The 27,142-nt window shown below is 35.7% G+C and overlaps 1 long non-coding RNA gene across 1 annotated transcript; it reads right to left on the bottom strand.

Moving 5' to 3' along the window:
* LOC125104003 (uncharacterized) lies at nt 1–26,982 on the bottom strand. The gene is made up of 4 exons (XR_007128559.1): nt 26,822–26,982; nt 3,931–4,058; nt 3,092–3,129; nt 1–2,376 (listed from the first exon to the last, which is right to left on the bottom strand). It is a non-coding gene; the product is annotated as an uncharacterized LOC125104003 (long non-coding RNA).
* Nucleotides 26,983–27,142: the final 160 nt, after the last annotated feature.

Raw genomic sequence — 27,142 nt, 5'->3', positions numbered from 1 at the left:
CAGATTAAGTGAGACTAAAGAAACATTACACTTGATTGAACACAATACAGATTCTTTTTTCCAGGTCCTGAAGGATGAAAGAAATTGCCATAAAGAACAGTATTAGAACTGGTGAAATCTAATAACAGACTATATATTAATGTAATATGTTGGTACTATTAATAAATTTCCTGATTTAAAAACCTGTACCAGAGTCTCAGAAAGTCAATACTGAGACATTTTGGGATACAATGACATAAAATCTCTATCTTACTTACAAATACTTAATAAAGTAAGAATAACATAAGGTGGGGGAGAGAGAGAAGAGAGAGAAAAAAAGAGGGAACGAGGAAGAGCAGGAAAGCAAGAAAAAAAAGAACAAAACAATGTAGAAAAAAAGTCTGGGTAAGAGCATCTGAAAGGGATTTCTATATGATTCTTGCAACTCTAAATCTAAAATTATTTCAAACATAAAAAGCAAAAAAAAAATACTACTGGTATAAGGTATGCTTAAGACAGTATGCTTACGTACTGGGGATCCTGTGTGGCCCTGTGTCAAGCTCCCTGTCTAGTGGGGTGCATGCTTTTCCCTTGGCCTGTCACTCCCCCTGCTTGTGCACTCTCTCTCTCGGACAAATAAATAAAATATTTTTAAAAAAAAGAAGCTTATATACCTCCAAGAACCCCTCCACCGAGAAAAGGTCAATGGTTTCTACCTCTAAACAAAACCAGGATGACTCTTGTGATTGGAGGAAATGTGTACTATTTTTATTTTTTCTTATAAAAAAAACATAACATTTATGGTCTTTTTTTTAATCCCTGGCCAGTTACTATTTAAGACTTAAGTTAAAAATACGGTTTTCACCTATTAGATTGGTTGAAAACTTAATGGATTGATAATATATATCCTATAAGTTTTTATGAAAATTAGCACAGCCATTACACCATAGTTATGTGCTGGCAATTTCACAATATCTACTGAAATTAAAAGTATGCAGAGCTGATGATCCAACAGTGCCACAACTAGAAATCTATCTTACAGACATAGAAGACCAAGTGTTTTAATATTATATATATACATATATGTAATTATATATATATATAATTATATACATTAAAACATTTTTTGTAGCAGCAAAAATAAAGGTTTATTCTGCATTTCCCAAAATAGAGAAATGGATAAACCCATTATATCTACTTTATAATCAATGAAATGTTTGTAGGTAAGCTTCATTTATTGGTTTAGAAATACGTCCACAATATATTAAAGAAAAAATATAATTGCAAAACCATAATGTCATATTTATAAAATACATTCCAGATAAACTTATATATAAGCTTAGAAATGTTATACACCACTAGCACAACTGATTAACTCTTGACACACTTAAGAAGTAGGAATGAAAGAGGATGAATGACCACATTTTGTTCTAGATTGTTTAATAACCAATTCATCCCTTATGGCCCTGATTCAATGTACTAGGGGTTAAACTTGTCTATTGAGACAGGTTGGGCAATGCACTTAGTAGTTCTCTGATGACAGTGTAGTTTATGTTCCAGAAAAGTCAGTTAAAACTTCCAAAAAACACAGCCATCAATACTAAGCCCATTTAGATTAAACAGAAAACAAATGAAAATCAGGATAATGTGAATGAAAGTAAAATTATCTTCGTGCCTTGGGTTTTTTGGTCCAATTCCAGTGATGACAATAAAATGATAGAACTATGTGTTCTACAGTCTGGATCTTCCTTACATAGCTGGAATTGTGATAGCATCTGAGTCTTAAATTTGGGCACTAAGGAAAACATCAACTATGGTCAGGCTCAGATCCTGTTCTAGAGGGAGACCTAGTAGGTACCATAAAAAGTAAAACTATAAATGGTCTATTTGCATGTAACAGAAATGTTTTAAAAGGATCTAGTTTGGGGACCTCTCTAAAAACTGTGGGCTCATGATTCAAATGAGAAATAAAGTATTTTACAAATGGTATCCAAACTGGCCTATGGGAGGTACTCAGCTTGTGACAAAGCCTGGTTAGAATGCTTTAGTGGGACCAAGTGTCCATGCGATTGCATTAATTATATTTACCACACACAAATCTTATTCCTGCTTCTAATGTAAAACATGGAGGGAAAAAAAATCAATGAGGTAAACAACTATAGAGGAAAATGTAAGATATATTCAGAGAACAAAAAAAGTACTTAACATTCTGGGCAATTACTTGCCAAAAAGCAGATCACTTCTATTCCTGGTGGTACATATATAAAACTTGTGCCTTTTGAATTATAAAGATGCAATGAGCTTCCAAAAGGGGAAATAATGACAGGAAATAGGTGATGCTGTGCATGGTACCACCGCAGAAGGTATAGATGGTCCTCTTCTACACATGTTCACCACCTGGGTTAGTGCAGAGGGTAGATTGCAAATGGAAATAAACAACAAATTATCACAAAGCCATGCATCAGGACAGATGGATATCACCCTTCCAGTCAAGTATTCTACTGTATCCATGAAAAACAATTCCCATGAGCCATATACTAAGTATCTTCAAACTACAAAAACCAGATATATTTACAGTAGAACGACAAAACCATAATTTTACTTCCTCAGCCCATTTACTGTGATTTAAGTACCAATATTATATTCCAAATTATTTTCATGTCATTTACACACCCATACATCCATTCTTTGAACTGCCATTTCTAGTGTTAACTTCTCAGTGTTAATTCATATACCAGTCAAGGGTTAAAAAATAAAAGACAATGGTACAAAAAATATTAATAATCTGCCCTGTGAATTTCATAGGAATCTTTCCAAAAACCAAACCCCATTATCACAGTACCCACATTATCTACTCTTCCTGCTTTCCCAGTTTATTGTGATGCTTTTGATAGCTCTAACTAGAAGAAAACTTCTACATCCTTAAGTGTTGCTTACATACAAGTGAGAACACTAAAACTTTAAGTTAAACTATAACCTCAAAATAATCATGTAGGTCCTATAAGAGGTTTGATGAAAAAGAAATTTACTGTCAAATGACTCAAAAGCCTAACTATCAATATTGCCAAAAAACATATCTTAAAAATCAGAATATACACCTCAGTATCCTTACCTGTAGACAGTTTCTTTGATCCTTGCTTATGAAACATGCTAGAAAAGGAAAGGAAAGGAAAGGAAAAAGGAAAAAGGGAAGGGGAAGGGAAAGGGGAAAGAAAGGAAAGGAAAAGGAGAAAGGGAAAGGGAAGGGAAGAAAAGGAAAGGAAAGGAAAGGAGAGGAGGAAGGAAGGAAGAAAAGGAAGGAAGGAGGTGGGCAGGCAAGGAAGGAAGAAAAAACAGAGAAAGTGAGGAAGGAGGGGGAAGGGAGAGAGAAGCTTGAAAATAACTGAAAAATATCATCATTCATTCATCAAATGAAAGGGTGTTAAGGATCTAACTTCTTAACATTAATAATAGAATATTCCTCAACTCATGTCTATCTACCTTACCTACCCACTGATAATATTACCAATACCCTAAATTATTCATCTGGAAAAATATTTTAGCTTTCTGCTATCATTAAGACCCACATTATTTGTAGCAAATTGTACTTCCTAATGGCTTTCCTTTCTAGTGCCTTTTTATCCTCTTTTCCCTTTTTTCCCCACCTGCCTGACTTCCTTGTCTAACATTTACTGAGTGCACTGACAGAGATTATAGTCTCTGTACAACATCACATTTTATGATAAGAGTATATTAAAAGTAGTAAATCAAAATCTATACAATCTATGTATCAACACTGCATCAAAATTTAATAGCTTTTTTAATCTATTCTATTCCATCTAATTGGCAATCACTCCACAATTTGATAAACCTATGTTTTTCTGGAAATCAAAAATGGTTTGGAATCTTAAAATATTATCAATTGATTCCACATCAAACAACAAATAATATACCAGTGTTACTGATTCTTACCAGTACTTTTGAAGAATGAAGTCCACAGAAATGAGAAATAAGTACAAGAGTTTGGATTGATATAGAAATGTCAGGTAGTGAAGCATCTAAAATGTCTCAGGTCTTAAGCTGTAACACCTCAGTTAAAACTGTGGAAAATATGGGAAAATTGTCATATATAGCATGATCAACATAAAATACTGATGGTAAAGTTGACTCTGATCAATCTCTTAAGAGTCCCCCAATTATTAAAATATAAAATGGTATCATACAAAATTACTCTCATAATTTCACTATAGTTGGTTTTTTGTTTGTTTTGTGCTTTTTAAAAATGACTATCACAATACATTGAGAGAGCAGTCACTAAATTTTTCTAAGTTTGGAAATAACTAATTAGCCTATATCCCTCAACCGTTTTTAATTTAACCATTTTTAAATTCAACTTTAGATACGTCATTTTATATTAGTCTATTCTTCCAGTAACAAAATTCCTAAACCATCCCTTCTTGAATTAAACCATCTATGCATCAGTATGTCTATTAAGCCACCCTGAAAGAATCAATGAGATTATCACACTCACACAAACCATTTACGTATGCATTGATCCCTACATTCATCATTACTGTAGCCAGCCATATGTGCACCTATGAATCTAAACACCCATTAATTTGCAGATGATGCCTGCACCCAACAATCCATTCTGGAAACCACTCAGATCTAAACAACTATGCCTTCACTGAACATTAAGTCCACCAAGCCATATATACCTCCCGTCTTTCTGAAACATTAATTCTTTATTCTTGCATTAACAATCCACTTAATATTCTAGTTTCGATCCAGTCTTTCATTCATCCAATTCTGCACTGATTCATCCACTGTTGTACCCTCAGTTACATAAAGCAATAGTTCATTATATCCACTTTCACAGCTGACTTTTAAAGTATCCCATCTTGCATTCCTTCATCCACTAATTTTTATTTTATTTGTGTATTTATTTGATAGAAACACAGTGAGAGAGGGAACACAAGCAGGGGGAGTAGGAGAGGGAGAAGCGGGCTTCCTGCTGAGCAGGGAGCCTGATGCAGGGCTCAATCCCAGGACCCTAAGATCATGACCTGAACTGAGGGCAGAACCTTTAACCCACTGAGCCACCCAGGTGCCCCTAGATTTTATTTATTTGACAGAGAGAGATCACAAATAGGCAGAGAGGCAGGTAGAGAGAGAGGAGGAAGCGGGCTCCCTGACAAGCAGAGAGCCTGGTGGGGACTCGATCCCAGGATCCTGAGATCATGACCTGAGCTGAAGGCAAAGGCTTAACCCACTGAGCCACACAGGCACCCCCATGACATAATCTGACTAAGTTTTACTACCCAAAGAACTAAAAAATGCGAGAGTGTTTAAGAATTAAAATGAATTTTAGGCACAACTCTCTATAAATAGAAAAGTTCTGTACCTCCCTTGGAGGATATTTTCTACATTGCTTTCTTAAGGGCTCTTTCTCTCTGACAAATAAAATCTTAAAAAAAAATGAATACTTAAAAAAAAGAAGTTCCTATGTCTGCTTATCAAGAGTAGGCAAAGTGAGATCTAACACGCACATCAGTGGAAATCACCTCTTGAGAAGAGCGCACAACTGAGAAATACTGGACTTTTAGCTAGATGAATCTTTTTTTGTTTGTTCCCAATGAGAAGGACTCACAATTTAATGTGTAAATACAAAGTAAACTCATTATCTGAAGTCTGAGATGTATCCTATGGTAGATATTACTATTGATTCATATGTTCTGTCTACTCTCCCTTTGAAGACATGGGAGAAATAGCTTGTGAACCCTCTAAGTTTACAGATGTGTATATGATTGATTTTACCCAAGACAAAATCTAAAATATTATTTCTCAAGTTATTATGTAATTTTCCATGTTGTATCTCCAAGTGACAATAAACTCTTATGTTGTGATCATAGTGACATGAAAAAATCATGGTCTTTCTGGTATTTGGCCTATCAGTGACTGTCACTGAACCCAGGTCACCTAACAAATTCCTATTGGAACAGTCTTTAAGAATACATCCTTGTAATTTAAAGTAACCAAAATTTACGAATTAATCTTTCCTGAATCAGTCTACCCACATATTCTTTCAGGGATATATCCATCAAATCATTCATCCTTAAGACCATCTATTCATCTGTTCATTTCACATTATCAATGTATAATCCACATATCTGTTTCTTATCCATACTCCCTTCCACTCTCACATCAGAGCTGAGAGTAGTAAATAGGTCCTAAATTATTTGCTTAAATGTGCATCAAATCAGTCTGACCACAGGATTAACCTCAAATGACATCTCTACTTTATAATCTTTGCAAAGTTGTGATAAGCACCGGGTGTTGTATGTAAGTGTTCAATCACTATATTGTATACCTGAAATTAATATTACACTATATGTTAGTTGGAATTTAAATAAAAATCCTAAGTAAGTAAAAATTAAAAAAAATGAAATTTTTCCATAGAATCTCAGGTAACTCTATTATGACTTTGTAGTATTGGCCAAACCCTTCAAGAGCTACGGTAAATCATTCTGAGGGATTGGGGTAAATGAGAGTGGGAGATGAAACATGAGAAATTGTGGACGCTGAGAAGCAAACTGAGGGTTTTGGAGGGGAAGAAGGTGGAGGGAATGGTTGAGCCTGGTGGTAAGTATTAAGGAGGACACATAATGAATAGAGCACTGGGTTTGAGGCATCAACAATGAATCTTGGAAAACTGAAAAAAAATAAGATAAAATTAAAATGTTTTAAAAAATCATTCTGAGGGAAAACAAAAGGAGAGAAGAGCTCAGGATTTTGGAAATATCCATTATCCCCAGTACAAAAAAAAAATGCTGTCTTTATATTTACACAACTTTTAAAGGAATACCAAATCTTTTCTTTATTGTACTAACAAAACCACCAATCCCTTGAATTCTTACCTAAATCAAAATGTATTCCATCCTTTTATTTCTAACTTTTTCCATTAAAACAGCATTTATTTTGTAGGACATTGAATGTAAGAATTAGCTATTTACAAAATTCTGTTGAAAGACCTAAACTGTTTTCAGATGCTACCCAGGCAACAGGAACAAAGAACATTCACATAGTTGTGATGATAAAATCATTTTTTTGGGGGACCTGCATGGCTTGGTTGGTTAAGTGTCTGTCTTTGGCTTGGGTCATGATCCCAGAGTCCCTGGATGGAGCTCTGAGTCAAACTCCTGAATAAACCTTGGAGTCTCCTTCTCCCTCTGTCCCTTCCTACTCCTTACTCCCTCCCTACTTCCTCCCACACAAGTGCACACACTCTCTCTCAAATAAATAAGTAAAATCTTTTTTATAAACCATCATTTTGCTATCATCACTTCCTACATCCTGACACTTATATCTTATTTATACTTATGTCCCAAAAATCATTCCATAGTACCTTACATGTACTTACCAATCAATTATAAGGTTACATATTACTACAAGATATATAATGAATTTGCCACAAATTAAATAAATTCACTAAATACTCAATCCCTATCCTTATTAAGTTTTAAGTTATACACTACCACCATCATACAGTTTTACCAGATTTCCCTCCCCTCAGCTTGCTGAAAGAGAGTGTTGTCAAATACCTGGACTTACTGGAAATCTAATAGCTGAGACATTTATTATATCTTGTTTGTATTGTTAATTATAATTATACTTAGTATAAACAAATCCAAGGATACTTCCATATCAATTTTTATTCCTTCCATGACTATCTATTTAGTCATGGGTGCCTGGGCTGCTCAGTTGGTTAAGCAACTGCCTTCAGCTCAGGCCATGATCCCAGCATCACAAGATCAAGTCCCACATTGGGCTCCCAGCTCTGCATGGAATCTGCTTTTCCTTCTGACCTCCTCCCCTCTCATGCTTTCACTCTTCCTCACTCTCTCTCAAATAAATAAATAAAATATAAAAAAAATAAATGAGTTGTCCTTAGATTTTGTTGGTAGTTTTCTACCCCATATTAGGATCTATCTGTATTAGGAGATTTCAGCATTCTTATATTACAAGTATCCTTTCTTAATTATCATTTGGTGTTTGCTTTGCCCATTATGGTATTTTAACATTATGAAACTCATCACTTCTTTTCTTAACAATTCTAGAATTTTAATAATAAGGAATAAAATATCCTTCACTCCTAGCTAAAGAAATTCAGCATGTTCTGTAATTCTGTAATTTCCTGTTTAATTTAAGCCTCTGATTCACGTAAAATCCATCCTGCTCTATACTGGAAGAAATGCGTGAAACTTCATTTTTCTGTATTTGGCTAACAACTCCCTCCAGTGATTGCAGGTAATTTTATTGCACTTTCTATTTCCTAATGAACCTGTAAAGTTCTTGATTTTCTGTACTATTGCATTACTGTGCATTCATGTGTAATACATTTCTTCTTTTTGATGTTTAATCTTAAGATAAACTTAGTGGCAATTATCACTGCCAATTTTAAGACTTCAACTCTCAATATTCTATCTTTTGCAGTAATACATATAAGGAACAGATCTATTGAGAACAAGATTCTTCTGTGACATATTTATTGCAGATATAAATATCTGGGGGCCCCTGGGTGGCTCAGTGGGTTGAAGCCTCTGCCTTCAGCTCAGGTCATTATCTCGGGGTCCTGGGATCCAGCCCACATCTGGCTCTCTGCTTAGCGGGGAGCCTACTTCTTCCTCTCTCTCTGCATGCCTCTCTGCCTACTTGTGAGCTCTGTCTCTCAAATAAATAAAATCTTTAAAACTAAATGAATAAATAAATGTCCAAATCATTCTAGAGGAAACAGATAGCCTGTATTTATATATGTTCTTATAAATATAATGCTATCCTTAGCATAGAAAAGAGCCTCTTGAAATACAGACCTATTCCGAATTTCCTTAATACTTCTGTCTTCTGTTTCACCTTATTATCAATAAATATTGCTTAAATGATTACCAGACATGTGATATAAATAGAGCAGATGAAAACAATAATCAAAGAAATCATACTGTTAACTTTTTTAGAAGCTAACTAAATGTCATTACTATTTCACTCATATGTGCAATTTAAGAAAAAAAAACAAAGGAGGAGATAAACGAAAAAAAAAAATGTCTTAAATATAGAGAATCGTTGGTTACCAGAGGGATGGTGGGTAGGGGGATGGTGAAATAGCTGAAGGCAATTAAGAGGCCACTTATTGGGATGAGCAATGAGTAATATATAGAATTACTGAATCATCATATTGTGCACCTGAGACTGTATGTTCATTATACTTGAATAAAAAATTACACTTAAAAGCTAACCAAAGGTAACTTATGAATACACCTGAAAATTTTTTACTGTCTCCTATTCATTATCTGCATTAGAAATTGTTTTCCAAGAAGAAATGACTAAGTCTTCCTGCACTTTTTCCTAATCAAATCTTTCATGCATTTTCTACCCATGAAGACCAGATATGTGAGATGAAACTCACATTCACTGTAGAATATTATGTGACTTGTACTCTGAAAGAAATCTGAGAAGGTGCTATCAACTATAACTTAAAGCAATTAAACAGTCCCTTCTGGGTGCCACACAGAAAAACACAAAATAACAAAATAAGATCCTCTACTATCCTTAAGAACTAGTTTTCAGAAAATAATTCAACAAATTGCCACCGCAAAAATGGTATCGGATTAACTAACAGCCAACTCATTTACTCAATTCTCATATATTTTTTAAATTTTTATTTGCTAATGCCCTCCCTCTTCTTAAACATATGAAAATATTCATGCAACCTACAATCTTCCAGTAACATATGATGTATTGCCCTTTATACTGAGTTTATGATGAAAGTTGCCTACAATCTTCAAGAACATAAAACTAGGGGTGCCTGGGTAGCTCAGTGGGATAAAGCCTCTGCCTTCAGCTCAGGTCATGATCCCAGGGTCCTGAGATCGAGCCCCACATCGGGCTTTCTGCTCAGCAGGGAACCTGCCTCCCCCTCTCTCTGCCTGCTTCTCTGCCTACTTATGATCTCTCTCTCCCTATGAAATAAATAAATAAAATCTTTTAAAAAATGTGATTGTATAATCAATGAACCTATGAAGTAACTTAATGAAGTTGGATATACTAAATATATACTCAGTGGCAGCAACCAAGTATTACTCATGAGTATATGGGATTATAGCATTAAAGTTATGGACCAAGAACTTAAAATGTGATAAACCAGATCCTACCTGAATAATCTGTAAGCACAAATATAAATACGGTCAGGAAATAGAGCACTGGGATAGCCAAGATCTCTTCTTAGCTATTTGTATATAATAATTATTCATTCATATTCATGAATTCTTTTAGTTAAACACAGTATTTGTCCTTACTTCAGTGGTGAGTAAACTAAGACAGATCTATGCATGGAATAAAAGTACAGTATCTCACAAGAGACTTACAAAGTCGTAGAATAAAGTATATAAAAATAATAGAGAATGCCACTTAAATTTGGTTGCTGGAGGTGAGGTGGATGGGAAGATGCGGTAACTGGGTGATGGACGTTAAGAAGGGCACTTGATGTAATGAGCACGGGTGTTATATGCAACTGATGAAATCACTAAATTCTACCTCTGAAACTAATACTACAGTATATGTTAATTAAACTGAATTTAAGGGACACCTGAGTGGCTCAGTTGCTTAAGCGACTGCCTTCAGCTAAGGTCATGATCCTGGAGTCCCAGGATCCAGTCCCAGATCAGGCTGCCTGCTCAGCGGGGGAGTCTGCTTCTCCCTCTGACCCTCTCCCCTCTCATGCTCGCTAACACTCTCTCTCAAATAAATAAAATCTTTTAAAAAATAAATTTAAATAAAAATTTTTGGGTGCGGTGTAAAAACAATGAATAATGTTATGCTGAAAAGAAATAAAAAATTTAAAATATTAAAAAAAATTCATGGTTACAGTTCTATTCTTTGGGTATTAATATTTACAATGAAATATGGAACATGTTATTTTTATCAAACTTAAAAAAAGTCAAAAATAACATATTTACAAATTTTTCAAAAGCTCTCTCGTGCTCTTTATATATATGTGGAATAAAACTGAATTTTATAAAGCTTGAGGAAAAACATAACTGCAAGCTCTGAAATAAATTCCATAAATTAAATACAAATCTAAATAAATTGGAAAAATTAAAATGTATATTACCTAATTTCCTATATCTACATGTGTATATTGGTTTCAATAACTCTAAGTTTAACACTCATTACCTTTGCAATATAAATACTCAAATTTTTTGCAGTTATGTCTTTACACTATAGCACATATACAAATCATCTCTGGTGACTAATAAGACATTGAATTAATTATTCTGTAATTTACAAGTAAAGGCAAAGGATCCAATACGCATCCTACATTTTCTTTTAAATTAAGAATTTTAATTAGTTGATATAGAAAACTCCTTTTTTTAATTGTGTGCTGTTTTTATACTCACCTTATAGTACATCCTTGGTTTTTGATGTTGTATTCCATGATCCATTGGTTGCATTTAAGACCCAGTGTTCTATGCAATACATGCCCTCCTTAATACCCATCACCAGGCTCACCCATCCCCCCACGCACGACCCCTCTAAAACCCTGTTTCTCAGAGTCCATTCTCTCATGCTTCATCACCCCCTTTGATTTACCCCACTTCCCTTTTCCTTTCCTTCTCCTACTGTCCTACATGTTATTCTTTATGCTCCACAAGTGAAACCATAAAATTTTATTTTATATATTTTTATATGTCTCTCATGGTTTGTTGTCAAGTCAAAAAATGGGCAGAAGACATGAGCAGACACTTCTCCAAAGACATACAAATGGCCAGCAGACATGAAAAAGTGTTCATCATCATTAGCCATCAGGGAAATTTGAATCCAAATCTCACTGATACCACCTTATACCATTTATAATGGTAAAAATCAACAAGGCAAGAAACAAATGTTGGAGAGGTTGCGCAGAAAGGAGAACATTCTAACACTGCTTGTGGGAATACAAATTAGAAAACTCTTATTTACAAGAAATTCCGTATTAAGAGTAATTTTATTTAATTAGAGCAAAAGTTCACCTACTAATAAAATAATGAACAGAGGCCATTATTTTCAGAAAAGCTTATGGAGAAATTAAACACTGCATGACCACCAAACATTATAATGTGATACAAAAAGGAGTGTTCTTCTAGGAGGTGATATTCTAGGATAGGAGGACCATAACCTCACCCTACTGCACAATTACAACCAGGTATCACATCATGAAAATCAAAGTTAATAAACTAGATAATGATCCAAAGATTACACAACAAACTCCACAACTAAATATTGAGAAGTTTCATGAGAGAGGTTGACACCAACAGACAGCAAGCATAACCCAAAACAGGCAGAGGGACTATGCAGACATTTGGACTAAAAGGTAAAGCTACTTAGGTACAATAGCACAATGCAAGCAAAACCCATAGGAGACTCCCCTAAATGCAAGGTTCTGGTGAACCAGGGATACAACACTACAGGACCTGTTTTTCATAAAGCCACTGCATTCAAGAGCAGAGGATGTAACTGACTTTCTTAACTCACAGAAACAGAAACAGACAAGAGGAGGAAACAGCGTAATTTGTCAAAATGAAAGAACACTATAAAATCACAGGAGACCATGAAAGAGAGAAACAAGAATATGCCTAATAGAGAATTCAAAGTAATAATAATAAAGATACACACTCGATTTGTGAAAAGAATAGAGGACATCAAAAAATAAAACAAAGAAATAAAAATACAAAATATATCAGAAATGAAGAACCCAATAAATGAAATTTAAACTATAGTACATGGAGTAAATAGTAGGTTACAGGAAGCAGAGGAATATATAAGTGACCTAGAGGACAGAATAATGGAAAGCAATCAAACTGAATAGGTTTGGTTAAAACACAAAACAAAACACTGAATAATGAGAATAAACTTACAAGAACTCAGTAACTTTGTCAAGCATAGTGACATTCGAATTATAGAGATCTGAGGTGGCATCACAATGCATGACTTCAAGCTATATTACAAAACTGTTATTATCAATACCGATAGTACTGACACAAAAATAGACACATAGATTCAACGATACAGAATAGAGAACCCAAAAATGGACCTTCGCTGCATGGTCAACTAATCTTTTACAAATCAGGAAAGAACATCCAATGGACAAAGGGTGGATGGGACTGGAGAAAATTATGCTGAGTGCATTAATTCAAACAGAGAAAGTCAATTATTATATGGTTTCACTAACTTGTAGAACATAAGGAATAATATGGAGGACACTGGGAGAAGGAAAGGAAAAGTGAATTGGGAGAAATTGGAGGGGGAGACGAACCACAAGAGTCTGAGGACTCAGAAACAAACAGGGTTTTAGAGGAGAGGGAGGTGGTAGGATAGGTGAGCCTGGTGGTGGGTATTAAGGAGGTCATGTATTGCATGGAACACTGGGTGTGGTGCATAAACAATGACTCTTGGAACACTGCATCGAGAGCTAATGATGTATTGTATGACGACTAACAACACAATAAAAAACAAACAAAAAAACCAAAACAAAACAAAAATGGTACTGGGAAAATTGCACAGCCACATGCATAAGAATGAAACTGGATCATTTTCTTAATACATACACAAAAAGAGACTCCAAATGGATTAAAGACCTAAATGTGAGACAGGAATCCACCAAAATCCTAGAGGAGAACACAGGTAACAACCTCTGTGACTAGGACTGCATAAAATTCCTACTGGACACACCTCCAAAGGCAAGGGAAATTAAAACAAAAATGAACTGTCTGACTTCATCAAGATAAAGGGGTTTTGCAGAGCAAAGGAAACAGCAGACAAAACAAAAATACAACCAAAAGAATCGAAGATATTTGCAAATGACGTATCAGATAGAGGATTAGTATCTAAAACCTATAAAGAATGTATCAAGCTCAACACAGAGAAAACAAATAACACAATCAAGGAATGGGCAGAAGACATGAACAGACTTTTCTCCAAGGACATGCAAATGGTCAACAGACATATGAAAAAATGTTCCAGATCACTCAACACCAGGGAAATACAAATCAAAACCACAGTGAACTATCACCTCACACCTCACATAATGGCTAAAAATTAACAAGTCAGGAAACAACAAACACTCGAACACAGTTTGTGGGGATACAAGCTATTGTAGCCACTCTGGAAAACAGTATGCAATTTCCTCAAAAAGTTGAAAAGAAGGGCACCTGTGTGGCTCAGTGGATTAAAGTCTCTGCCTTTGGCTCAGGTCATGATCTCATGGTCCTGGTATCAAGCCCCGCATCGGGCTCTCTGCTCAGCAGGGAGCCTGCTTCCTCCTCTCTCTCTGTCTGCCTCTCTGCCTACTTGTGATCTCTGTCTGACAAATAAATAAAATCTTTAAATAAAAAAAGTTGAAAATAGAGCTACCCTATGACCCAGCAACTCCACTACTGGGTATTTACCCCAAAGATACAAATACAGTTATCTGAAGGGGAAGCTACACTCTAATGCTTGTAACAGCAATGTTCATGATATCTAAACTATGGAAATAGTCCTCATGTCCATTCAAAGATGAATGGATAAGTGCGTGGTGTACACGTGTGCACACACACGCGCACACACACACACACACACAGGAATACTATTCAGCCATCAAAAATGAAATCTTGCCATTTGCAACACTGTGGATGGAACCAGAGGGCAAAGTGGTATTAGTCAGAGAAAGACAATTATCATAGGATCTCACTCATATGTGGAATTTAAAAAACAAAACAGAGGATCTAGGGGAAGAGAAGAAAAAATAAAGATGAAATCAGAAATGGAGAGAAACATAAGAGACAAGCATAGGAAATAATCTGAGGGTTGCTGGAAGGGAGGGGGTGATGGGATAGACATTAAGGAGGGCATGTGATGTAATGAGTGCTGGGTATTATTTAAGACTGATGAAGCACTGAGCTTCATTATAAGTATTATGTATAGTACATATTAACACACTATGTATAGTACCATTTTAATATAGTAATATATGCATTATTATATGTAATTAATCGAATTTAAATTTTAAAAATCCTTAAAAATCCTTAAAGAAAGGAGACAGAGGACAATAGTAAGTTATAATAAAAGGGATCACCCAACAAGAAAATACATAATTTTAAATATTTATGTACCCAATATTTGAGCACACAGATACACAAAACATCAAAAAATCAAAAAGGAACTATTTGATAGTAATACAGTAATAGTAGGGCATTTTAATAACGCTGAAATACAGATCATCTAAACAGCAAATGAACAAGGAAACATTGACTTTGAATGACACACTGGGCCAGATAGACTTATGACATATATGTAAAACATTCCATCTTAGAAAAACAGAATACTAATTTTATTCAAGTGCGTGCGTTACATTCTCCATTATAGATCACATGGCCACAAAACATACCTCAAATTCAAGAAGATCAGAGTTATATTATGCATTTTTCTAACTAGAACACTCTGGAATTAGAAATCAACAAGAAAACATCTGGAAGACCACAAATATGTGGAGATTAAAACACACGCCACTAAATAAGTGGGTTGAACAAGAAATTAAAGCAGAACTCAAAATGTACACAGGACGAAATTAAAATAAAAACAATGGGGGCGCCTGGGTGGCTCAGTGGGTTAAGCCGCTGCCTTCGGCTCGGGTCATGATCTCGGGGTCCTGGGATCGAGCCCCGCATCGGGCTCTCTGCTCAGCGGGGAGCCTGCTTCCTCCTCTCTCTCTGCCTGCCTCTCTGCCTGCTTGTGATCTCTCTCTGTCAAATAAATAAATAAAAAATCTTTAAAAAAAAATTAAAAAAAAATAAAAATAAAAATAAAAACAATGGCACAAAACCCCTGGGATGAAGCAAAAGCTGTTCTAAAACAGAAAGGTTTATAGCAATACAAGCCTGCCTCAAGAACAAAGAAAAATCTCAAACAACCTAAATTTATACCTAAAGGCACTAGAGTAGAAAAAATAAAGCTAAAACCTGGCAGAAAGAAATGATATAGACAGAAATACAGATAGCAAAAATAATATATATTATATTTTAAAATAATATAAATAGCAGAAATAAACAACATAACACTAAAAGAAAAATATGACAAATCAATGAAAGCAAAAGCTGGTTCACTGAAAAAATTAATAAAATTGATAAATATCTATCCAGTCTTATAAAAAAAATAGGCCCAGAAAAATAAAATCACAAACGATAAAGGAGAAATAAGAACAAACATACCAGGGGAGTACAATGGTAAGAAAATACTATGAAAAAAAATATGCCAACAAATTAGACAACACAGGAAAAACAGATAAATTCCTAGAAAGATACACACTATAAAAACTGAAACAGGGGAGCACCTGGGTAGCTCAGTGGGTTAAGCCTCTGCCTTCAGCTCAGGTCATGATCTCGGGGTCCTGGGATCGAGCCCCACATTGGGTTCTCTGCTCAGCAGGGAGCATGCCTCCCCCACCATCCCGTCTGCCTGCCTCTCTGCCTACTTGTGATTTCTCTGTCTGTCAAATAAATAAATAAAATCTTAAAAAAAAAACCCTGAAACAAGAAGAAATGGTACATTTGAAAGACCTATACCAGCAGAGCAACTGAAATAGGAATCAAAAATCTCCCAACAAAGTCAACAACCAGATTGCTTTACAGGTGAATTCTACCAAGCATTTAAAGAGTTAATACTAGGATACCTGGGTGGCTCAGTGGGTTAAAGCCTTTGCTCAACAGGGAGCTTGCTTCCCTTCCTCTCTGCCTGCCTTTCTGCCTACTTGTGATCTCTGTCAAATGCATAAATAAAAAATCTTTAAAGAGTTAATACTTACTCTACTCAAACTATTCCCAAAAAAAAAAAAAAAAATAGAAAAGAAGCAAAACTGCCAAATTCCTTCTCCATGGACAGCATCATCCTGGTAACAAATCTACAAAAAGACCCTACTAAAAAAGAGAACTACAGGCTAATTACCCTGATGAACAAGAATGCAAAAATTCTCAATAAAACAGTAGCAAAACAAACCCAACAATACATTTTAAAAAATTATTCACCACAATCACTGTGGGATATATCCCTGGGCTGCAATGTTGGTCCAAAATTTATAAATCGATCAATCTGATAAATCCACACTGAGAAAACAGAAGAACCATATGATCATTTCAATAGCTGTAGAAAAATGATTTGACAAAGTAAAACATCCATTCATGCTAAAAAACAACCATCAAGAAAGTAGGTTTAGAGGAAACATACCTCAATATAATAAAAGCTATACAGGAAAAACCCAAAGCTAATACCTTCGTCAGTGGGTAAAAACAACTTTTTTTCTATGGTCAGGAACTAGAGAGGGTTACTCACTGTCACATGTTATTTACCATAGTACTAGAAGTCCTAGCAACAGCAAACAACCAAAAGGAATCCAAAGTGGAAAGAAAGGCAAATACTTTTTACTCTTTGCAGATGACATGATACTCTATTTTGAAAACTCAATAGACACCACCAAAAACCTATTAGAACTGACGCACAAACTCAAGTACTCGAGTCACAGTATACAAAAATCAAAGTACAGAAATCTGTTGCTTTTCTCGATGTCATTAATGAAGCAGTAGTAAGAGAAATTAAGAAATCAATCCCATATAGAACTTCACCAAAGACCACGTAACTAGAAATAAAGCAAACCAAAGAGATGAGAGACTATTCTCAGAAAACTATAAAAACTGATGAAAGAAACTGAAGAAAACATAAAGAAATGGAAAATCATTCAATACTCATGGATTGGAAGAACAATATTGTTAAAATGTATACAGTATCCAAAGCCATGTACTCACTTACTGCCATCCCTATCAAAATACCACCTGTATTGGAGCGCGTGGGTGGCTCAGTGGGGTAAGTAAGCCTCTGCCTTTGGATCAGGTCATGATCTCAGGGTCCTGGGATTGAGTCCCACATCAGGCTCTCTGCTCAGCACGGGAGCCTGTCTCTCCTACTCTCTCTGCCTACTTCTGATCTCTCTCTCCCTCTTTCTCTCTGTCAAATAAATAAGAAATCTTAAAAAAATAATACTACCTGTATTTTTAACAGAGCTAGAACAAACATCCTATAATTTGTATCGAAGCACAAAAGACCCTGAATCAAAAAAGCAACTTCGCGGGGCGTCTGGGTGGCTCAGTGGGTTGAGCCGCTGCCTTCGGCTCAGGTCATGATCCCGGGGTCCTGGGATCGAGCCCCGCATCGGGCCCTCTGCTCAGCAGGGAGCCTGCTTCCCTTCCTCTCTCTCTGCCTGCTCCTCCGTCTACTTGTGTTCTCTTTCTGTCAAATAAATAAATAAAAATCTTTAAAAAAAAAAAGCTCTAGTAATCAAAAGGGTGTGGTATTAGCACAAAAATGGACACATAGAAAAGTGAAACTAAAAAGAAAATAAGGGGCGCCTGGGTGGCTCAGTGGGTTAAAGCCTCTGCCTTCAGCTCAGGTCATGATCCCAGGGTCCTGGGATCAAGCTCCATATCGGGCTCTCTGCTCAGCAGGGAGCCTGCTTCCTCCTCTCTCTCTGCCTGCCTCTCCACCTACTTGTGATCTGTGTCAAATAAATAAAATCTTTAAAAAAAAATAAAAAGAAAAAGAAAATAAACCCACAGCTATATGCTCAATTAATCAACAAAGCAGGAAATAATATCCAATGGCAAAAAAATCTCTTCAATAAATACAGTGGGGGAAACCGTAGACAGTAACACGCAAAAGAATGAAACTGGACAACTTTCTTACATTGTACACAAAAATAAATTCAAAGTGAATGAAATCCCTTAATGTGAGACCTCAAACAATAAAAATTCTAGAGGAGAACACAGGCAATAAATCTGCTGATATCAGCTGAAGCAACTGTTTTTCTAGAAAAGTCTCCTGAGGCAAGGGAATCAAAAGAAAGAATACACTACTGGGAACACATTAAAATAAAAAGCTTCTCAGGTGCCTACGTGACTCAGTTGGTTAAGCCTCCAACTACTAACTCTGCCTGAAGTCATGGTCTCAGAGAAATCAGATCTGTGCTGAGCATGGAGCCTTCTTAAGATTCACTCTCTCACCCTCTCCATTTCCCTTCCACTCACTCTCACTCTCCTGCTCTTAAAAAAATAAAAAAATAAAAATAGAAAGCTTCCATACAGTAACGGAAATAATCAACAAACTAATGGGCAACTTAATGAATGGAAAAATATATTTGCAAATGACACATCTGATGAAGAATTCATTATCCTAAATATATAGTCATGTAACTAAACACCCAAAAATCATAATAAATAGCAAAGACATGAACAGACATTTCTCTAAAAAAGACGTACAGATGGCCAACAGACACATGAAAAGATGCTTTTCACTCATCATCAGGAAAATGCAAATCAAAATTAAAATAATGCATCAGGGCGCCTGGGTGGCTCAGTGGGTTGGGCCGCTGCCTTCGGCTCAGGTCATGATCTCAGGGTCCTGGGATCGAGTCCCGCATTGGGCTCTCTGCTCAGCAGGGAGCCTGCTTCCCTCCCTCTCTCTGCCTGCCTCTCTGTCTACTTGTGATCTCTCTCTGTCAAATAAATAAATAAAATCTTTAAAAAAAAAATAATGCATCACCTCACACGGGTCAGAATGGCTAAAATAAACAACATAAAAACCAGCAAGGGTTGGGGAAGATGTGGATAAAAAAGAACGTTCTTGCCCTTTTGGTGAAGTGCAAAGTGGTGCAGACACTCTGGAAAAACAGTATGAAGATTCCTCAAGAAGTTAAAAAATAGGGGTCCTTGGGTGGCTCAGTTGTTAAGTGTCTGCCTTTGGCTCAGGTCATGATCCCAGGGTACTGCATTGGGCTCCCTGCTCAGTGGGAAGCCTGCTTCTCCCTCTCTGATTCCCCCTGCTTATGTTCCCTCTCTGGCACGCTGTCAAATAAATGAAATATAAAAAAATTTAAAAAATAGAACTACCTTATGACCTATGAATCACACTACTGTACATTTACCTAAATATTACAAAAGCACTAACTAAAAGTAATATATCCACCCTTAAGTTTATTGCAGCATTATTTACACAGGCAGGTTATATAAACAGCCATGTGTCCACTGACTGATGAATGGATACAGATGTGTGTGTTTCTATCATATATATGACAGAATGTAACTCAGTTATAAAAAATAGTTAGGGGCGCCTGGGTGGCTCAGTGGGTTAAAGCCTCTGCCTTCGGCTCAGGTCATGATTCCGGGATCCTGGGACTGAGCCCCGCATTGGGCTCTCTGCTCACCAGGAGGCCTGCTTCCTCCTCTTTCTCTCTCTCTCTTCCTGCCTCTGCCTACTTGTGATCTCTCTCTGTCAAATAAATAAATAAAATCTTAAAAAAAATAATTAAACTATCATTTGCAACCACACAGATCGAGGTTGAGAGTACTATATTAAGTGAAATAAGTCAGTCATAAAAAAACAAATACTACATTCTTTCACTCATAGGTGGAATTTAAGAAACAAACTAGCAAACAGAAGAAAGAGAGAAACCAAACCTCTTACCTCTAGAGAAAAAAAAATAATGGTTCTTAGAAATGATGTGGGGGGTATAGGAATTGAGTGCACTTGTGATGAATGCTAGGTGATACATGGAATTCCTGAATCACTATGTGGACACTTTAAACTAATTTAACATTGTACCTTAACTATATAGGAATTCAAATTTAAAAATTCTTATGTTCAGGCCCCTGGGTAGCTCAGTGGTTAAGTGTCTGCCTTTAGCTCAAGTCATGATCCCAGAGCCCTGGAATCGAGTCCCAAATCAGGATCCCTGCTCAGTGGGGAGCTTCTCCCTCTGCTTCTCCCTCTCCCACATGTCCAGTTGGTGTTTCCTCTCTCACTGTATCCCTGTCAAATAAATAAAATGAAATCTTTTAAAAAAAAATAAAAAAATTCATACTGTTCTCATAGTAAATGAATTATATTGTACTACCATTGAAAATATTCCGGTAATAAATAACCAATGAGGGGCACCAGGATGACTTGGTCATTAAGCATCTGCCTTTAGCTCAGGTCCTGATCTCAGTCTCCTTCTCAGCAAGAAGCTTGCTTTTCCCTCTCCCACTCCCCCTGCTTGTGTTTGTTCTCCCTCTTTCCCTCTATCTCTCAAATAAATTAATATATAAATAAAATGTTTTCAAAAAATGATTTAATGACAAAAGAATTAATAAAACCAATATGGTATGTCATTTACACCTAGCTATCACAGCAAATTGAGGACATTATAGCCTGTGACAAGGATGTCATATACTAGTTGACGAATCTAGGAATGTAATAGTTTTAAAAGGCAAGTAGCCTGATATTTTCCAAATATAAATAGAACAGATTATTTTTTAAAAAGGGCTGCCACTCGGGGCGCCTGGGTGGCTCAGTGGGTTAAGCCTCTGCCTTCGGCTCAGGTCGTGATCTCAGGGTCCCGGGATCAAGCCCCGCATCGGGCTCTCTGCTCAGCAGGGGGTATGCTTCCTTCTCTCTCTCTCTGCCTGCCTCTCTGCCTACTTGTGATCTCTGTCTGTCAAATAAAGAAATAAAATCTTAAAAAAAAACGGCTGCTACAGCTTCAAGGAATTATACATTAACAAGCCAAGTGGAATGCAATGCATGATTATTCAAGTGTTGATTTGAATGTAACTATTTTAGAAACACATTACATATGAATAGTATTTTTTTTAAGATTTTATTTTACTTGACAGAGATCAAGTAGGCAGAGAGAGAGCGGGAAGCAGCCTTCCTGCCTATGCAGAGATGCAGGGCTGAATACCAGAAGGCAGAGGCTTTAACACACTGAGCCACCCAGACACCCCTGAATAGTATTTTTTTTATCTAGAAATACCTCAAAGTACTTTATATATCCCCCTGTGATACACTATAATGATTTATTACTATATTTTCTTCACCAGGTAGCATAATGATTATCCTTTACAAGTAATGGGACCCCCCAAATGAGGAAATACAACAAAATACATTGAGAAGACATTATAAAAGCGATGTAAGCCTTAATTATTATTTCTAGGATAAGACACGAGAAAATCTAAGTACATATTCACCTTCTATTTTCGACATAGTGTAAGAAATGATCATGAAACATTGACAGATGGTCAAATATTCAACATGAAAAGAAAAAAAAAGAAAATTGAGGTCAGGACACCAATAGCAAGTCATATTAATAAGACTAAGATGGTCCCTAATAGAGATAGAGATACAGACCTTTAACAATAGTGAATCTGTCACAATTACTTATAGTGCTTTGTACATAGGAGACTCCTCTTTCCACATACCCATCATGTATTTAAAAGTCTGAGCTATACTTTTGCTATGGTCTACCACAGATATATATATCTCAGGTATACTATATATACATATACATACATATATATATATATAATAGTCTATATTCTATATACAAATAAGAATGTATATTATATTCTATATATAGTCTATATAATTCTGTTATTTTTATAGATAGTTACATAGGTACGTGCCAGAGAATACAGGAAAGAGACAGACAGAGAAAACCTCAAGGTAGAAATAACATGTATATTAGTCATAACAACGCACTTAATACACCAGAAATAGTGGATAAAATCAATAGGAATATATAAAAAACAGAAAAATTAAGATCCTGTCTTAAGTCTTCACTTCCCAATGAAATGAATTATAAAGTATCAAGTTATCTTTAACATATGTAACACATGAAACAAAAAAGCAAGGGAAAATGTCCTATATTAAAAGAGAGAAAAAGATTTAATATTAGGACTAGATTACTATAAATAACCAAATATAAAATAAAAATGGCCTAGATAAAAATGCATGGTCCCAGCTTGGATCCAGATTTACTAATTCTTATGGTATCTTTGGACCCACTCACACATTTACATGAGAATTTATTTTTAAACTCATTAAAGGATTCTACTTAATAATAATAATACATATTATATTATAGTTATTAAAAATTCTTTTCTAGAATTTTTAGCCACCTATTCTAGCCACCTGGGTGGCTCAGTGGGTTAAAGCCTCTGCCTTCAGCTCAGGTCATGATCCCGGAGTCCTGGTATCAAGCCCCACATCAGGCTCTCTGCTCCGCAGGGAGCCTGCCTCCCCCTCTCTCTCAGCCTGCCTCTCTGCCTACTTGTGATCTCTGTCTGTCAAATAAATAAATAAAATCTTTAAAAAAATAAATAAATAAATAAAACTCTTTTCTATATGCATTCAGAAAATTCAAGATTGAAATTTCTTGGGATTTGTAACTTTCAAAATATGGCAAAATACTGAAAATTATTCATTTTAGTTGCTCAGTATGTTTAAGTTCATTATTATGATCATATATATATATATATATATATATATATATAATTTTTTCTCCCAAGATTGTGTCTATTTTATGAACAGAGAGAGAGAGAACAGGAGCAGATGCAATAGCAGGCAGAGGTAGAGGGAAACACAAAGAGAGCACAAGTAGGCAAAGTGGCAGGGAGAGGGAGAGGGAGAAGCAGGCTCTCTGCTGAGCAGGAGCCCAATGGAGGACTGAATCCCAGGACCCTTGGATCATGACCTGAGCTGAAGGCAGAATGTTAACCAACTGAGCCACCCAGCTGCCCCTGAATAAGAAAATTTTGATAATAAAAACAATCCAATCCTCAGAGAGTTCAACATGATAATACCCATGCCTCCTAGCAAATTTCTTAGATATATACCCAAAGGAAATGAAAACAGGGACTCAAGACATTTTCATGCCAATAGTCGTATTAGCATTATTCAAAGTGGACAACCAGAAGCTGAACTAGTCACAAAGTCAAAAAGAACAAATATCTTAGTGTTTAAAAAAAAAAAAAACTAGTAAAATTGGACATATATATACTTTGGAGTATTACTGGGCCACAACAGTAAATGAAGTTCTGATGCATAACTTACTTCCTAAGTACCATTCCCTATAAGGAACCAGGTTTACTCAGAGAAATTGCTGTTCTCATAACTAGAACAAGAGAAAAAATAAACCTGGATACTGTTAGGTGGCCAGAAAGTATATGGTCCTCAGAAAAGGACATATGGACCCAGAAGCCAACTTAAGACAGAGGCCAACTAAAGAGAGATCTAAATTGACAAATGAGGGAAAATTTGATTCAAGAGTAATAAATTTAACCCAAATGACAAGTGAAAAATGTCCATGCGTCCACACTGAATTGAATAATCCAAACTTAAATGGGGGACAAGGAATAACTCTTATAGTACAAAATTTCAATTTCAGGGGCGCCTGGGTGGCTCAGTGGGTTAAAGCCTCTGCCTTCGGCTCAGGTCATGATCCCAGGATCCTGGGATTGAGCCCTGCATTGGGCTTTCTGCTCAGCAGGGAGCCTGCTTCCTCCTCTCTCTCTGCCTACTTCTCTGCCTACTTGTGATCTCCGTCTGTCAAATAAATAAATAAAATCTTAAAAAAAAAAACTTATCAAACTCAACACCCCAAACAAACAAAACAATCCAGTCAAGAAATGGGCAGAGGGACGCCTGGGTGGCTCAGTTGGTTGGATGACTGCCTTTGGCTCAGGTCATGATCCCGGGGTCCGGGGATCGAGTCCCACATTGGGCTCCCAGCTCCATGGGGAGTCTGCTTCTCCCTCTGACCTTCTCCTTGCTCATGCTCTCTCTCACTGTCTCTCTCTCAAATAAATAAATAAAATCCTAAAAAAAAAAAAAAAAGAAATGGGCAGAAGACATGAACAGACATTTTTCTGAAGAAGATATGTAAATGGCCAACATGAAAAAAATGCCCAGCATCCCTCTGCATCAGGGAAATACAAATCAAAACCACAATGAGATACCACCTCCCATCACAATGGCTAAAATTAACAAGTCAGGAAGTGACAGATGTTCCCAAGGATGGGGAGAAAAGGGTTGCTACTGTTGATGGGAATGCAAGCTATTGCAGCTACTCTGGAAAACAGTATGGAGGTTCCTCAAAAATTTAAAAATAGAACTATGACCCAGCAATGGGACTATTAGGACTATTAGGTATTTATCTAATTGATACAAACAGAGAGATTTGAAAGTACACCTACACTGCAATGTTTATAGCAACAATGTCCACAAAATCCAAAACATGGAAAGAGCCCAGATGTCCATCAATAGGTGAACAGATAAAGATGTGGTACATATATACAATGGAAAATTATTCAGCCATAATAAAATTGAAATTTCATGATGGGCAACAATGTGGACGTAACTAGAAAGTTTTATGCTAATCAAAGTAAAAGTCAAAGAAACACAAATATCATGATTTCACTTGTATGTGTAACTTAAGAAATAAAACATGAACATAGAGGAAGTTAGGAAAAATTAAAATAAGACAAAATCATGGTGGGAGACAAACTCTAAGAGACTCTTAACTCTAAGAAATGAACTGAGTGTTGCTGGAAGGGAGCTGGGTTGGAGAATGGGGTAACTGGGTGATGGGCATTAAGGAGGGCACGAGATGTAATGAGCACTGGGTGGTACATGTAACTGACAAACCACTAAATTCTACCTCTGAAACTAAAAGGAAAAAAGTGTTTTGTCAAAAAAAAAACACAATTTGTCAAACACCATGTGTATTAATTATTACAAGCAACAAGAATCTAAAATTTGCAGATAAGTATAACAGTATTTATAGTATCTTCTGTAACATAATTGCTACGTAACACTGTAATCAAAGTAACATCACTAGTCACAAGGCGTATCAGCAGTATGTGATTTCTAGTGATGAACTGAGAAGGGAGTACCATTTCTGTAGTAATCTTATGCACAACCTCAATTTCAATGACAAAAATCACACAAACCCATATGGAGTTATGTTAATAAATATTCTGTAGACTCTTGAAAATCATCAATATTGTGAAAATAAAAGAAAACTGGGCATCTGCCTCAAGCAAAGGGGCATTAAGGAGACTATGACAACTATCTGCAGTGTAGGATTCCACTTTCAATCATGGATTATAAAAACATCAGTTAACAGGAATATACCAATTTCCTAGTATAGGTAACTGTATAATGCATATGAAAGATGTTAATATAAGAGGAAGGTAGAGAATAATATACATTTTTGTAAGCTGAAAGTTATTTGAAAATAAAAATTTAAAAAATTATTGCTAATACTTCTGGTTTCCAGTTGATAAAAAATAATACTCCAAATATATTGATTGAACAGGTAAACCAAATACAAAAACCTGACAAAAGCAGAATAAGCTATTTATTTAGGATATTTTCAGAAATTGCAAAGAAAAATTGTAACAATAGGGAAATATTTACGGATATATATGCACAACAAATAGACATCCACATTCATACATAAAGTATAGCTCAAGAATGTTCATTTTCAGGAAGTTACTTTTTAGCCTAATCAATAATTATAATGGCATGTGTGATCACCTATAATCACCTATAATACGTGACAAATACAAAGCATTTTATTAAACTGTCAACAAATTTTGCATAAATGCCCAGGATAGGAAAGTTACCTAAAATGACCCATAAGTAAATGAACCTTAAAATAGTAAGATTAATATTCACTGTCAAATAAGCGAGGGCTGTTTCTGCTTCCATATTTCTATAAGAACCATGAATTAAGAAAGAAAGGCAAAATTCTGGAATTTTAACAAAATGTCACTAGGAAAGTAAACAAAAATGGCTCTTTATTAAAATAAACTAGTTGTACTATTCCCATAACTACACTAACAAAACTATGAAATGACTGGGAATGAATTAAAAAATCACACCCGCAGTTACCCAACAATTTGATTAAAAAAAAAAAAGACAGACATACCTTGCAGATTGATAGGAAGACTCGCTTTTAAAGACATCTATTCTCTCCTAATTAATCTATTAAATTTGGTGCAAATGAAATTAAAACTGCATTTTTTTCCAACTCGCAAAATAATTTTTAGCATCAATTGACAGAAAAAAATGCGACTATAGAGAAGGAATATTCTGAAAAAAAAAAAAGAAGAGAAATGAGATAGATCTCAATGGAATAGACAAAATCATCAGTAATTTTAAAATATCAAAAGACAGTAAGGCAAACAAATAGAGATGCAGATGATTCTATGTGGGAATTTCTAAGTAACTATGGTAGCATTTAGCTAAG

The sequence above is a fragment of the Lutra lutra genome, chromosome 7 (assembly GCF_902655055.1).
Source record: "Lutra lutra chromosome 7, mLutLut1.2, whole genome shotgun sequence".
Lineage (NCBI taxonomy): Eukaryota > Metazoa > Chordata > Mammalia > Carnivora > Mustelidae > Lutra > Lutra lutra.
This window is presented reverse-complemented; position numbering and strand designations above follow the sequence as displayed.